Source organism: Micromesistius poutassou, assembly GCF_964030765.1.
Source record: "Micromesistius poutassou genome assembly, contig: SCAFFOLD_3342, whole genome shotgun sequence".
Taxonomy (NCBI): Eukaryota; Metazoa; Chordata; class Actinopteri; order Gadiformes; family Gadidae; genus Micromesistius; species Micromesistius poutassou.
In genome coordinates, this window is record NW_028178769.1 from 25,341 (window position 1) to 36,092 (window position 10,752).

The following is a 10,752-nucleotide window of genomic DNA, read 5'->3' on the forward strand; positions in this document are numbered from 1 at the left end:
AGCAACGAGATTAGTTTTACGGCTTGTGTGGCTGTGTGTGTGTGTGTGTGTGTGTGTGTGTTTTAATTAGTGATTAATCCAATAAATCCAAATAAGTTAAAAATAAATTAAAATAAGTTATTTTTCCCATCTAACTACGACGGTAACCGAGTGCGGAGTCATTGTGTGACGTCATGGCCCCGCCCCCCTACGTCTTCCGCCGCCAACTCCGTCATGGAGTCATTGATAAATATCTGCAGCCGCGTCACCCGGCGAAAAATATCAATTAAAAACAGCTTACGACGACATACATCCAGAACTACTATTATTCAACTTATCAAGTAGGCCTAGAGTAAAAAACAATTAAGATAAATTATAAATAAATGTCCTACTCACAGCAGGTCCGGATGTAGCGGGCCGTTTTACTTCAAAAAGTGTTCGTTAATTAACCCGACGGTCAACCTGGAAAACAAAAGGACCAGACGGATCATTAGTTACTTTTATAACTTCAACCGGACGTTTCTAACCATGTTTCGGTTAAACTACTAAAATAACGTCAATATTAACCGTGTAATGGAGACGGCTCAGCGTCTTTTTCAATCTAACCTGTTTGATGTGGTGGAGCCATCAGCTGACGGAGCGCGAGCAGCAGCAGCACAGTGAGGCTCAATGGAGACGCAGCGCAAACCGCACCGAGACCCGCGAAATAATCAGCGAATAATCAGCGGAACTACATGCAGGTGTGCGCCGCCATAGATATGTGTGTGTGTGTGTGTGTGTGTGTGTGTGTGTGTGTGTGTGTGTGTGTGTGTGTGTGTGTGTTGAGCGGGGGTGGGAGTGGGTGGGTGGGTTTGGGTTACAAACTGTGGGTGTGTGTTTGGGTTTGTGTGTTTAAAAGGTGAACGATATGTGGATGAGTGGGAATAAATGGTATATATTATGTGGATGTGTGAGTGTGGTTTAAAACCATATGGAGTAGAGGAATACTGTTACTACCAGGAATTGTATGCTGATTGAAGTATGAAATTACACCGTATGATGGTGTATTTCCTTTTGATGAAAATAATACAAATAATAAAAAAATAAATGCCTAATGTGTAACATAACTAATTAACTATAACTGTATTGATACAATTACTATTATAGAACATAAAAAAATAGAACACAACTTACTTAACTTAAATATGCAAATTACAACATTTGGGCAAATTATGCAACTATGAAAGTCTTTATAGTTGCGTTTGTTTATTCACAAAATAGAAATGCTATAACGGCATAAAAAATAATAAAAACGTACAGAAATCCAAATGACACTAAATGTTTCAAATGACATTAATAAAATAATACATTATATTGTTACTTTAATATTCTTATATTGTATGTTTGAACAGTGTTCCAATATATTAGTCAAACATTTACATGTATTAAATCTATATCTGTACATATTTTATACAAACAAAAACAAGGCGATGACATTATAGTCATACATCAAATATCCGTACAGTCACACCCAATTCATAAAGAAGACATTTATTGCCTGTTACACAATGCATGGACAAACAAATAAAAAAAACGAATTGATTGTATTTATTTAATCAAAGGAATCAGTACATTTCCCCCCCCCCCCAAAAAAAAAATATATAGATTGCATTTCATATCAAAATACTAATAATAGTAATTATTCAAATAATAATTATAAATTGAGCTTGTTTTCTTTTAAACGGAGCGGTGTGAACAAAATATCAATACAAAGTGTCAAGACAGAATAAACTCTGCTGCTGCAGCAACAGAGATACAGTCTATAAGTCCCTAAGATATATAGATATCTAATGTAGGCCTATGTATTATTTTTCCAATAGAAATCAAAAAAACTTTCACTGCATGCTTAAGACGTCGTAACCATAGGCGTCTTACGCTGGGGTTACGCCGAGTAGGCCTACCCACCAGTTTTCGTCAAGATTCACTTTGTACCCACCACTTAAAAAGACAAAAAAAGTCGAGGCTGCGGTTCGGGTTGTAGTCCGATGAAGTGATCGAACTACATTTCCCATCACTTCCGGAAGCAGAACTTCCGGGGCGAAGGTTTAACCAATCGGAGAGCGCAGCTTGTCACCTGATCCGGAACAAGCAGAATTTGAAATGTTAGCAGCTTCATGTTTTCACAGATTCTGAAGTCTCGAAGTAAAGAACATCTACGACAACATCTGGTTAGTTCCTCAGCAGCTGATTGTGTAGTATGTCATGTCATGTCAAGTGCGATAATAGAGAGATCGATTAGCCTTGTTTATCTTTAGGTCACGTTATCCGATCGATGCGTAAGACTAAGATTGAGGCTTCACCTAACTATTAACTATTAACTATTAACTATTAACTGTTAACTGTTAACTGTTGACTATTGACGATCAACTATTGACTATCAACTAATTCGAAAGGAACTTAACTGTTTGAGCCTGAAGGTAAAATCTCTCTAAGTACTGGTCTCTAAATACATTATATAGTCTTACTGTTGCAGCTGTTTCCTCTATGTAATTATATCATGTATTTATTGTTGAATATGAGTAATAGTTAATAATGTATTCATAGTTAAGTATGAGTGATGGTGAATAAAGTATTCATAGTTAAAGGTCTCATGACATGCCATCAGGTGTGGTGTGATTAGCCGTTTTGGAAATCAGCCCCTTATGACATCACAGGTGGGCGTGTCCACCTAGATGTGTGTTGATAGATCAGCCTACTAGCCCGCCCAGTGGACTGTAGTGAACGTTGCTCATCTATCCGTCACACATCTAGGGGGACACGCCCACCTGTGATGTCATAAGGGGCTGATTTCCAAAACGACTAATCACACCACACCTGTGCTGCTTTTCCACCGACAGTACCAGCTCAACTCACCACGACTTAGCGTGGCATGACTCGGTTTGGTTCCAGGCACGTCGCGTTTCCATCTAAAAAAGAACCTCTCCAACATGGGCGGGTTGTCATAATGTTTTAATCCCGGGAGACAAGATTCCTGGGAAATCTGAATCTGATCAAGACTATTTCCTGATTCCCGGGAAAGGTTATGATGGGAAATAAAATAAAATAAAAAGCGCAATGACTGCGCGTCTATTGTTGTCATACGGTAACGTTGATGGAGGCGAAACTCGAGCCCTAGGAAAGGAACGACACTAAAACGAAACAGCGAAACTCTGATCAGTGTCCCCCTCGGGAGCGGGTCCGTGGACTCCAGCCACGCCGGACACAACTTAACTTTGAGTGATTTTTCCCGTTTACAGCCGCTGGCCAATCATTAGGCCAGCAGCCTGTTTACGTCACACAAAGGTACCAGCTCTGCTCGCTTGGAACCTCGACGGAAGTAGTACTAAAAAAAGTACCCGGTACCAGGTACCAGGTACTTTTTTTGCCAATGGAAATGCAAAAAAAGCCGGGTCGAGTCGAGCTGGTACTGTCGGTGGAAAAGCGGCGCTGGTGGCATGTCATGGCACCTTTTTAAAGTGATGGTGAATAATGTATTCATAGTTTAAGTGATAGTGAATAATGTATTCTTAGTTTAAGTGATGGTGAATAATGTATTCTTAGTTTAAGTGATAGTGAATAATGTATTCTTAGTTTAAGTGATGGTGAATAATGTATTCTTAGTTGAAGTGATGGTGAATAATGTGTTCATAGTTGAAGTGATGGTGAATAATGTGTTCATAGTTGAAGTGATGGTGAATAATGTGTTCATAGTTTAAGTGATGGTGAATAATGTGTTCATAGTTGAAGTGATGGTGAATAATGTGTTCATAGTTGAAGTGATGGTGAATAATGTGTTCATAGTTGAAGTGATGGTGAATAATGTGTTCATAGTTGAAGTGATGGTGAATAATGTGTTCATAATAGTGATTCTCAGGCTGAATCTGGACTGCTGAGCCCTGGGTGGATGATGGACCGTCTTAAGGCTGGTAAAGACCTTTACTCCACAGAAACAAAACACAATGTCCTTCTGCTGGATGGGGTTATTATGGGATAGAAAACGGTGTTGCTGTGTTCTTTATATTCCAGATGAATATTTCTGCTTGGCCGATGAGAAGTTTGACTTCGACATCACGCTCTCCCCTGCCAGGTAACCGCCTGGCTCACTGTTTACAGACAGACAGACAGACAGACAGACAGACAGACAGACAGACAGACAGACAGACAGACAGACAGACAGACAGACAGACAGACAGACAGACAGACAGACAGACAGACAGACGGACGGACGGACGCATACATAGCACTCATTTACAGTCTGTAAACGGATTACTGATGTCATTTACAAATAACTTTTAATCACATATGACTTAATATTTACACATGACTTATATAGACATGCTTATTACTTTTATTCACATATTACTTATTTGATCCATGTATGACCTATTATTTGTTGTATTGGAGCGGTTGCATGGCAACCCGCTGGTGTCTTATGGTTCAGCCTATGAGGGCACAGTACTGTTCCTAGCACCCGCCCCTTCCTGTCTTGAATCCGGTCCCACGTTTCGCTGAAGTCGTCTTAATCCTTTTGAACCTCTCCTCCAGCAGCTCCGGAGGAGAGGAGGAGCAGGAGGAGGCGGGCGCGTCCCTGTTGGGTGGAGAGGGGCCCCCCTGGAGCCCCCTGCTGACGGAGGGCTTCCAGAGCATCTGTCAGGAGGCCCTCAGCCTGGCCAGCCGGCTGGAGGAGCGCCAGGAGGAGGTGGGAGGAGGAGAGAGCAGCCCCCAGCGCAGCCCGGCCCCCCCCCCCCGCCGAGCACTTTGTCCAGGACCCCCGGGACAAGCTGGGCCTGCTGAGCCTGGCCCGGCCCCGCACGGCCCTCAGCCCCCTGAAGAGGGAGACGTTCTGCGTGAGGGACAGCCCCCTGAAGCTGCTGCCCCCCGCCCTGCAGCCCCCCACCGGACCCCGGCTCGGCACCGCCAGCCCGGCCGGCCCCCGCACCAGGACCCAGACCCGGGTGTCCCTGAGGGGGAAGACCGGCCTGGGGGTGCTGCCCAACAAGCCGGCGCCCCCCCCCAGCACCCTGAGCGGCCCCAAGCGCTCGGGGCCCGCGGACCGCCCCGTCCGCCGCGGCCCCCCAGCGAAGGTAGGACGGGTTCTGCTCCATAGTCCCGGACCCCCCTGGTCCTACTGGTCCTATGACCTAGAGCAGTGGTAGTCAAAGCTCTACCAGTGGACCCCTCTGGTCCTACTGGTCCTATGACCTAGAGCAGTGGTACTCAAAGCTCTACCAGTGGACCCCTCTGGTCCTACTGGTCCTATGGCCTAGAGCAGTGGTAGTCAAAGCTCTACCAGTGGACCCCTCTGGTCCTACTGGTCCTATGACCTAGAGCAGTGGTACTCAAAGCTCTACCAGTGGACCCCTCTGGTCCTACTGGTCCTATGGCCTAGAGCAGTGGTACTCAAAGCTCTACCAGTGGACCCCTCTGGTCCTACTGGTCCTATGGCCTAGAGCAGTGGTAGTCAAAGCTCTACCAGTGGACCCCTCTGGTCCTACTGGTCCTATGACCTAGAGCAGTGGTACTCAAAGCTCTACCAGTGGACCCCTCTGGTCCTACTGGTCCTATGACCTAGAGCAGTGGTACTCAAAGCTCTACCAGTGGACCCCTCTGGTCCTACTGGTCCTATGACCTAGAGCAGTGGTACTCAAAGCTCTACCAGTGGACCCCTCTGGTCCTACTGGTCCTATGACCTAGAGCAGTGGTACTCAAAGCTCTACCAGTGGACCCCTCTGGTCCTACTGGTCCTATGGCCTAGAGCAGTGGTAGTCAAAGCTCTACCAGTGGACCCCTCTGGTCCTACTGGTCCTATGACCTAGAGCAGTGGTAGTCAAAGCTCTACCAGTGGACCCCTCTGGTCCTACTGGTCCTATGACCTAGAGCAGTGGTACTCAAAGCTCTACCAGTGGACCCCTCTGGTCCTACTGGTCCTATGACCTAGAGCAGTGGTACTCAAAGCTCTACCAGTGGACCCCTCTGGTCCTGCTGGTCCTATGACCTAGAGCAGTGGTACTCAAAGCTCTACCAGTGGACCCCTCTGGTCCTACTGGTCCTATGACCTAGAGCAGTGGTACTCAAAGCTCTACCAGTGGACCCCTCTGGTCCTACTGGTCCTATGACCTAGAGCAGTGGTACTCAAAGCTCTACCAGTGGACCCCTCTGGTCCTACTGGTCCTATGACCTAGAGCAGTGGTACTCAAAGCTCTACCAGTGGACCCCTCTGGTCCTACTGGTCCTATGACCTAGAGCAGTGGTACTCAAAGCTCTACCAGTGGACCCCTCTGGTCCTACTGGTCCTATGACCTAGAGCAGTGGTAGTCAAAGCTCTACCAGTGGACCCCTCTGGTCCTACTGGTCCTATGACCTAGAGCAGTGGTAGTCAAAGCTCTACCAGTGGACCCCTCTGGTCCTACTGGTCCTATGACCTAGAGCAGTGGTAGTCAAAGCTCTACCAGTGGACCCCTCTGGTCCTACTGGTCCTATGACCTAGAGCAGTGGTACTCAAAGCTCTACCAGTGGACCCCTCTGGTCCTACTGGTCCTATGACCTAGAGCAGTGGTAGTCAAAGCTCTACCAGTGGACCCCACTGGTCCTACTGGTCCTATGACCTAGAGCAGTGGTAGTCAAAGCTCTACCAGTGGACCCCTCTGGTCCTACTGGTCCTATGACCTAGAGCAGTGGTAGTCAAAGCTCTACCAGTGGACCCCTCTGGTCCTACTGGTCCTATGACCTAGAGAAGTGGTACTCAAAGCTCTACCAGTGGACCCCTCTGGTCCTACTGGTCCTATGACCTAGAGCAGTGGTAGTCAAAGCTCTACCAGTGGACCCCTCTGGTCCTACTGGTCCTATGACCTAGAGCAGTGGTAGTCAAAGCTCTACCAGTGGACCCCTCTGGTCCTACTGGTCCTATGACCTAGAGCAGTGGTAGTCAAAGCTCTACCAGTGGACCCCTCTGGTCCTACTGGTCCTATGACCTAGAGCAGTGGTAGTCAAAGCTCTACCAGTGGACCCCTCTGGTCCTACTGGTCCTATGACCTAGAGCAGTGGTAGTCAAAGCTCTACCAGTGGACCCCTCTGGTCCTGCTGGTCCTATGACCTAGAGCAGTGGTAGTCAAAGCTCTACCAGTGGACCCCTCTGGTCCTATGACCTAGAGCAGTGGTACTCAAAGCTCTACCAGTGGACCCCTCTGGTCCTACTGGTCCTATGACCTAGAGCAGTGGTACTCAAAGCTCTACCAGTGGACCCCTCTGGTCCTACTGGTCCTATGACCTAGAGCAGTGGTAGTCAAAGCTCTACCAGTGGACCCCTCTGGTCCTACTGGTCCTATGACCTAGAGCAGTGGTACTCAAAGCTCTACCAGTGGACCCCTCTGGTCCTACTGGTCCTATGACCTAGAGCAGTGGTACTCAAAGCTCTACCAGTGGACCCCTCTGGTCCTACTGGTCCTATGACCTAGAGCAGTGGTACTCAAAGCTCTACCAGTGGACCCCTCTGGTCCTACTGGTCCTATGACCTAGAGCAGTGGTACTCAAAGCTCTACCAGTGGACCCCTCTGGTCCTACTGGTCCTATGACCTAGAGCAGTGGTACTCAAAGCTCTACCAGTGGACCCCTCTGGTCCTACTGGTCCTATGACCTAGAGCAGTGGTAGTCAAAGCTCTACCAGTGGACCCCTCTGGTCCTACTGGTCCTATGACCTAGAGCAGTGGTAGTCAAAGCTCTACCAGTGGACCCCTCTGGTCCTACTGGTCCTATGACCTAGAGCAGTGGTAGTCAAAGCTCTACCAGTGGACCCCTCTGGTCCTACTGGTCCTATGACCTAGAGCAGTGGTAGTCAAAGCTCTACCAGTGGACCCCTCTGGTCCTACTGGTCCTATGACCTAGAGCAGTGGTAGTCAAAGCTCTACCAGTGGACCCCTCTGGTCCTACTGGTCCTATGACCTAGAGCAGTGGTAGTCAAAGCTCTACCAGTGGACCCCTCTGGTCCTACTGGTCCTATGACCTAGAGCAGTGGTACTCAAAGCTCTACCAGTGGACCCCTCTGGTCCTACTGGTCCTATGACCTAGAGCAGTGTGTGTGTGTCAGAGCAGTAGAGGGGACCACCTCGAGAGGTGAATCCCATCACAATACTTTCAACGTGACGACATTTTGGTGTTTCTGGATGCATTCTGTTTTTCACTGATTGCTCAATTCTATTTTCTATTGTTTCAGAATTTTTTTTAATTATATTTTTTAATTGAAGTTAATTTTTCTGATATCATTTCTGAGTACCCCCTGCAGTACCCCTGCAGTACTCCTGCAGTACCCCTGCAGTACCCCTGCAGTACTCCTGCAGTACCCCTAGGGGTACTGCAGTACCCCTGCAGTACCCCTGCAGTACTCCTGCAGTACTCCTACAGTACTCCTGCAGTACCCCTGCAGTACTCCTGCAGTACCCCTAGGGGTACTGCAGTACCCCTGCAGTACCCCTGCAGTACCCCTGCAGTACCCCTGCAGTACTCCTGCAGTACTCCTGCAGTACCCCCTGCAGTACCCCTGCAGTACTCCTGCAGTACCCCTGCAGTACTCCTGCAGTACCCCTGCAGTACCCCTGCAGTACCCCTAGGGGTACGAGGACCTGTTGGAGGACCACAACCCTCCTCTCTGTTCCCAGGGTGCAGCGGGGCTGCGGCGGGGGTCCAGGGGGGGCTCCTGTGAGGACCTGCTCTCGGACACGGCCAGCCTGGCCTCGGACACCAGCGACGGCTCCCTGGACAGCAGCATGCAGGGGCGGCGCGCCCGGGCCACGCCCCCCGGCAGAGCCCCGCCCGCCGCTACCAGGAAGGGGGTGGAGACCAGGAGACACGCCTCCCTGTCCTCCAGCCTCTCGGCCTCCTTCACTGGTAAAGAAGTCTCCTACTGGTTCTGCTGGGAGCTGCCCAGTATATATGTACACAAACCCACGTAGGGTTGGTCTTCTGCAGGCACAGAAACCATAGCAACCATAGATGTTGTGTTTCCAGGGAAAGCCGGCAGCTCCCCGGTCGTCCCGGGGGGCCCCAGGACCCGGCGCTCCGTGGTGCTGGGGAAGGCCGCTGAGCCCCCGGCGGCCCCCGCCACGGCAGGGGCCCGCCGCTCCCTCTCCACCACGCTGAGGAGGCCCTCCGTGGGGGGCCGGTCCACCCCCGTGAAGCGTGCGGAGCCCGGCACACCGCTGGCCCTCACCCCCGCCAAGAGGCTGATGGAGAAGACCTCCTCTATACCCAGCCTGACCCCCTCCTCTAGACCCAGCCTGGCCCCCTCCTCTAGACCCAGCCTGGCCCCCCCTTCCTCCAAACCCAGCCTGGCCCCCCCTTCCTCCAAACCCTGCCTGGCCCCCCCTTCCTCCAAACCCAGCCTGGCCCCCCCTTCCTCCAAACCCAGCCTGGCCCCCCCTTCCTCCAAACCCAGCCTGGCCCCCTCCTCCAGAACCAGCCTGGCCCCCTCTTCCTCCAGAACCAGCCTGGCCCCCTCCTCCAGAACCAGCCTGGCCCCCTCCTCTAGACCCAGTGTGGCCCCCTCCTCTAGACCCAGTGTGGCCTCCTCGTCCAGACTTAGCCTGGCCGCCTCCAAGCCCCAGCAGCAGCCAGGGTCCAGGGTCAAAGCCAGGGCCCCCGTGGCCCCCACACAGCTGAGACGCCTCGCAGGGCCAGAGGGTGAGTCGGTGAATCACCATGGAAGGTGAATTACAGAGCATGTCAAGATGATTGGTCCAGGTGTTTTAATGGTCCAGGTGTGTTAATTGGTCCAGGTGTGTTAATTGGTCCAGGTGTGTTAATTGGTCCAGGTGTGTTCATTGGTCCAGGTGTGTTAATTGGTCAGATTGGTAATTGGTCCAGGTGTGTTAATTGGTCCAGGTGTGTTAATTGGTCCAGGTGTGTTAATTGGTCAGATTGGTAATTGGTCCAGGTGTGTTAATTGGTCCAGGTGTGTTAATTGGGTCCAGGTGTGTTAATTGGTCCAGGTGTGTTAATTGGTCCAGGTGTGTTCATTGGTCCAGGTGTGTTCATTGGTCCAGGTGTGTTCATTGGTCCAGGTGTGTTCAGTATCTCTGTTGTTTCCAGGTGTGTCGACCCCAGATGCCCAATGCATCAAGAATCCAAAGAGACTGCGCACCACTTGCAGTCTGGACAGGTTTGTGTGCAGATGTGTGTGCAGGTGTGTGTGTGTGTGTGTGTGTGTGTGTGCAGGTGTGTTAACCTTGTGTCCCTCCAGCTTCCCCCAGGGGGCGGAGCCTCCCTCTACGCCCGCCTCAGGGCAGCAGGGGGGGCTCAGCGCTCCACGCTGCCCACCCCCAGCGGTCGCAGACTGTCCTGCATCCCCACCAGGACCCCCCGGAGCCTCGCGCTCCCCGCCCGGCCCGGACCCCCCAGGTAGGACCCCCCCCCCCCCCACTGATAATAGCACCCACTGGTAGGACCCCCCCCCACTGATAATAGCACCCACTGGTAGGACCCCCCCCCCACTGATAATAGCACCCACTGGTAGGACCCCCCCCCCCCACTGATAATAGCACCCACTGGTAGGACCCCCCCCCCACTGATAATAGCACCCACTGGTAGGACCCCCCCCCCCCACTGATAATAGCACCCCACTGGTAGGACCCCCCCCCCCACTGATAATCACCCACTGGTAGGACCCCCCCCCACTGATAATAGCACCCACTGGTAGGACCCCCCCCCCCCCCCACTGATAATAGCACCCACTGGTAGGACCCCCCCCCACTGATAATAGCACCC

General features: G+C 50.9%; 1 pseudogene across 1 annotated transcript; it reads left to right on the top strand.

Annotated features, from left to right (window-relative positions):
- Nucleotides 1-2,092: 2,092 nt before the first annotated feature.
- Nucleotides 2,093-10,386, top strand: LOC311373421 (annotated as a pseudogene). The gene is made up of 8 exons (XR_014684269.1): nucleotides 2,093-2,186; nucleotides 3,862-3,923; nucleotides 4,024-4,084; nucleotides 4,543-5,081; nucleotides 8,649-8,877; nucleotides 8,998-9,669; nucleotides 10,078-10,147; nucleotides 10,229-10,386. The product of XR_014684269.1 is annotated as an uncharacterized misc_RNA (transcript).
- Nucleotides 10,387-10,752: the final 366 nt, after the last annotated feature.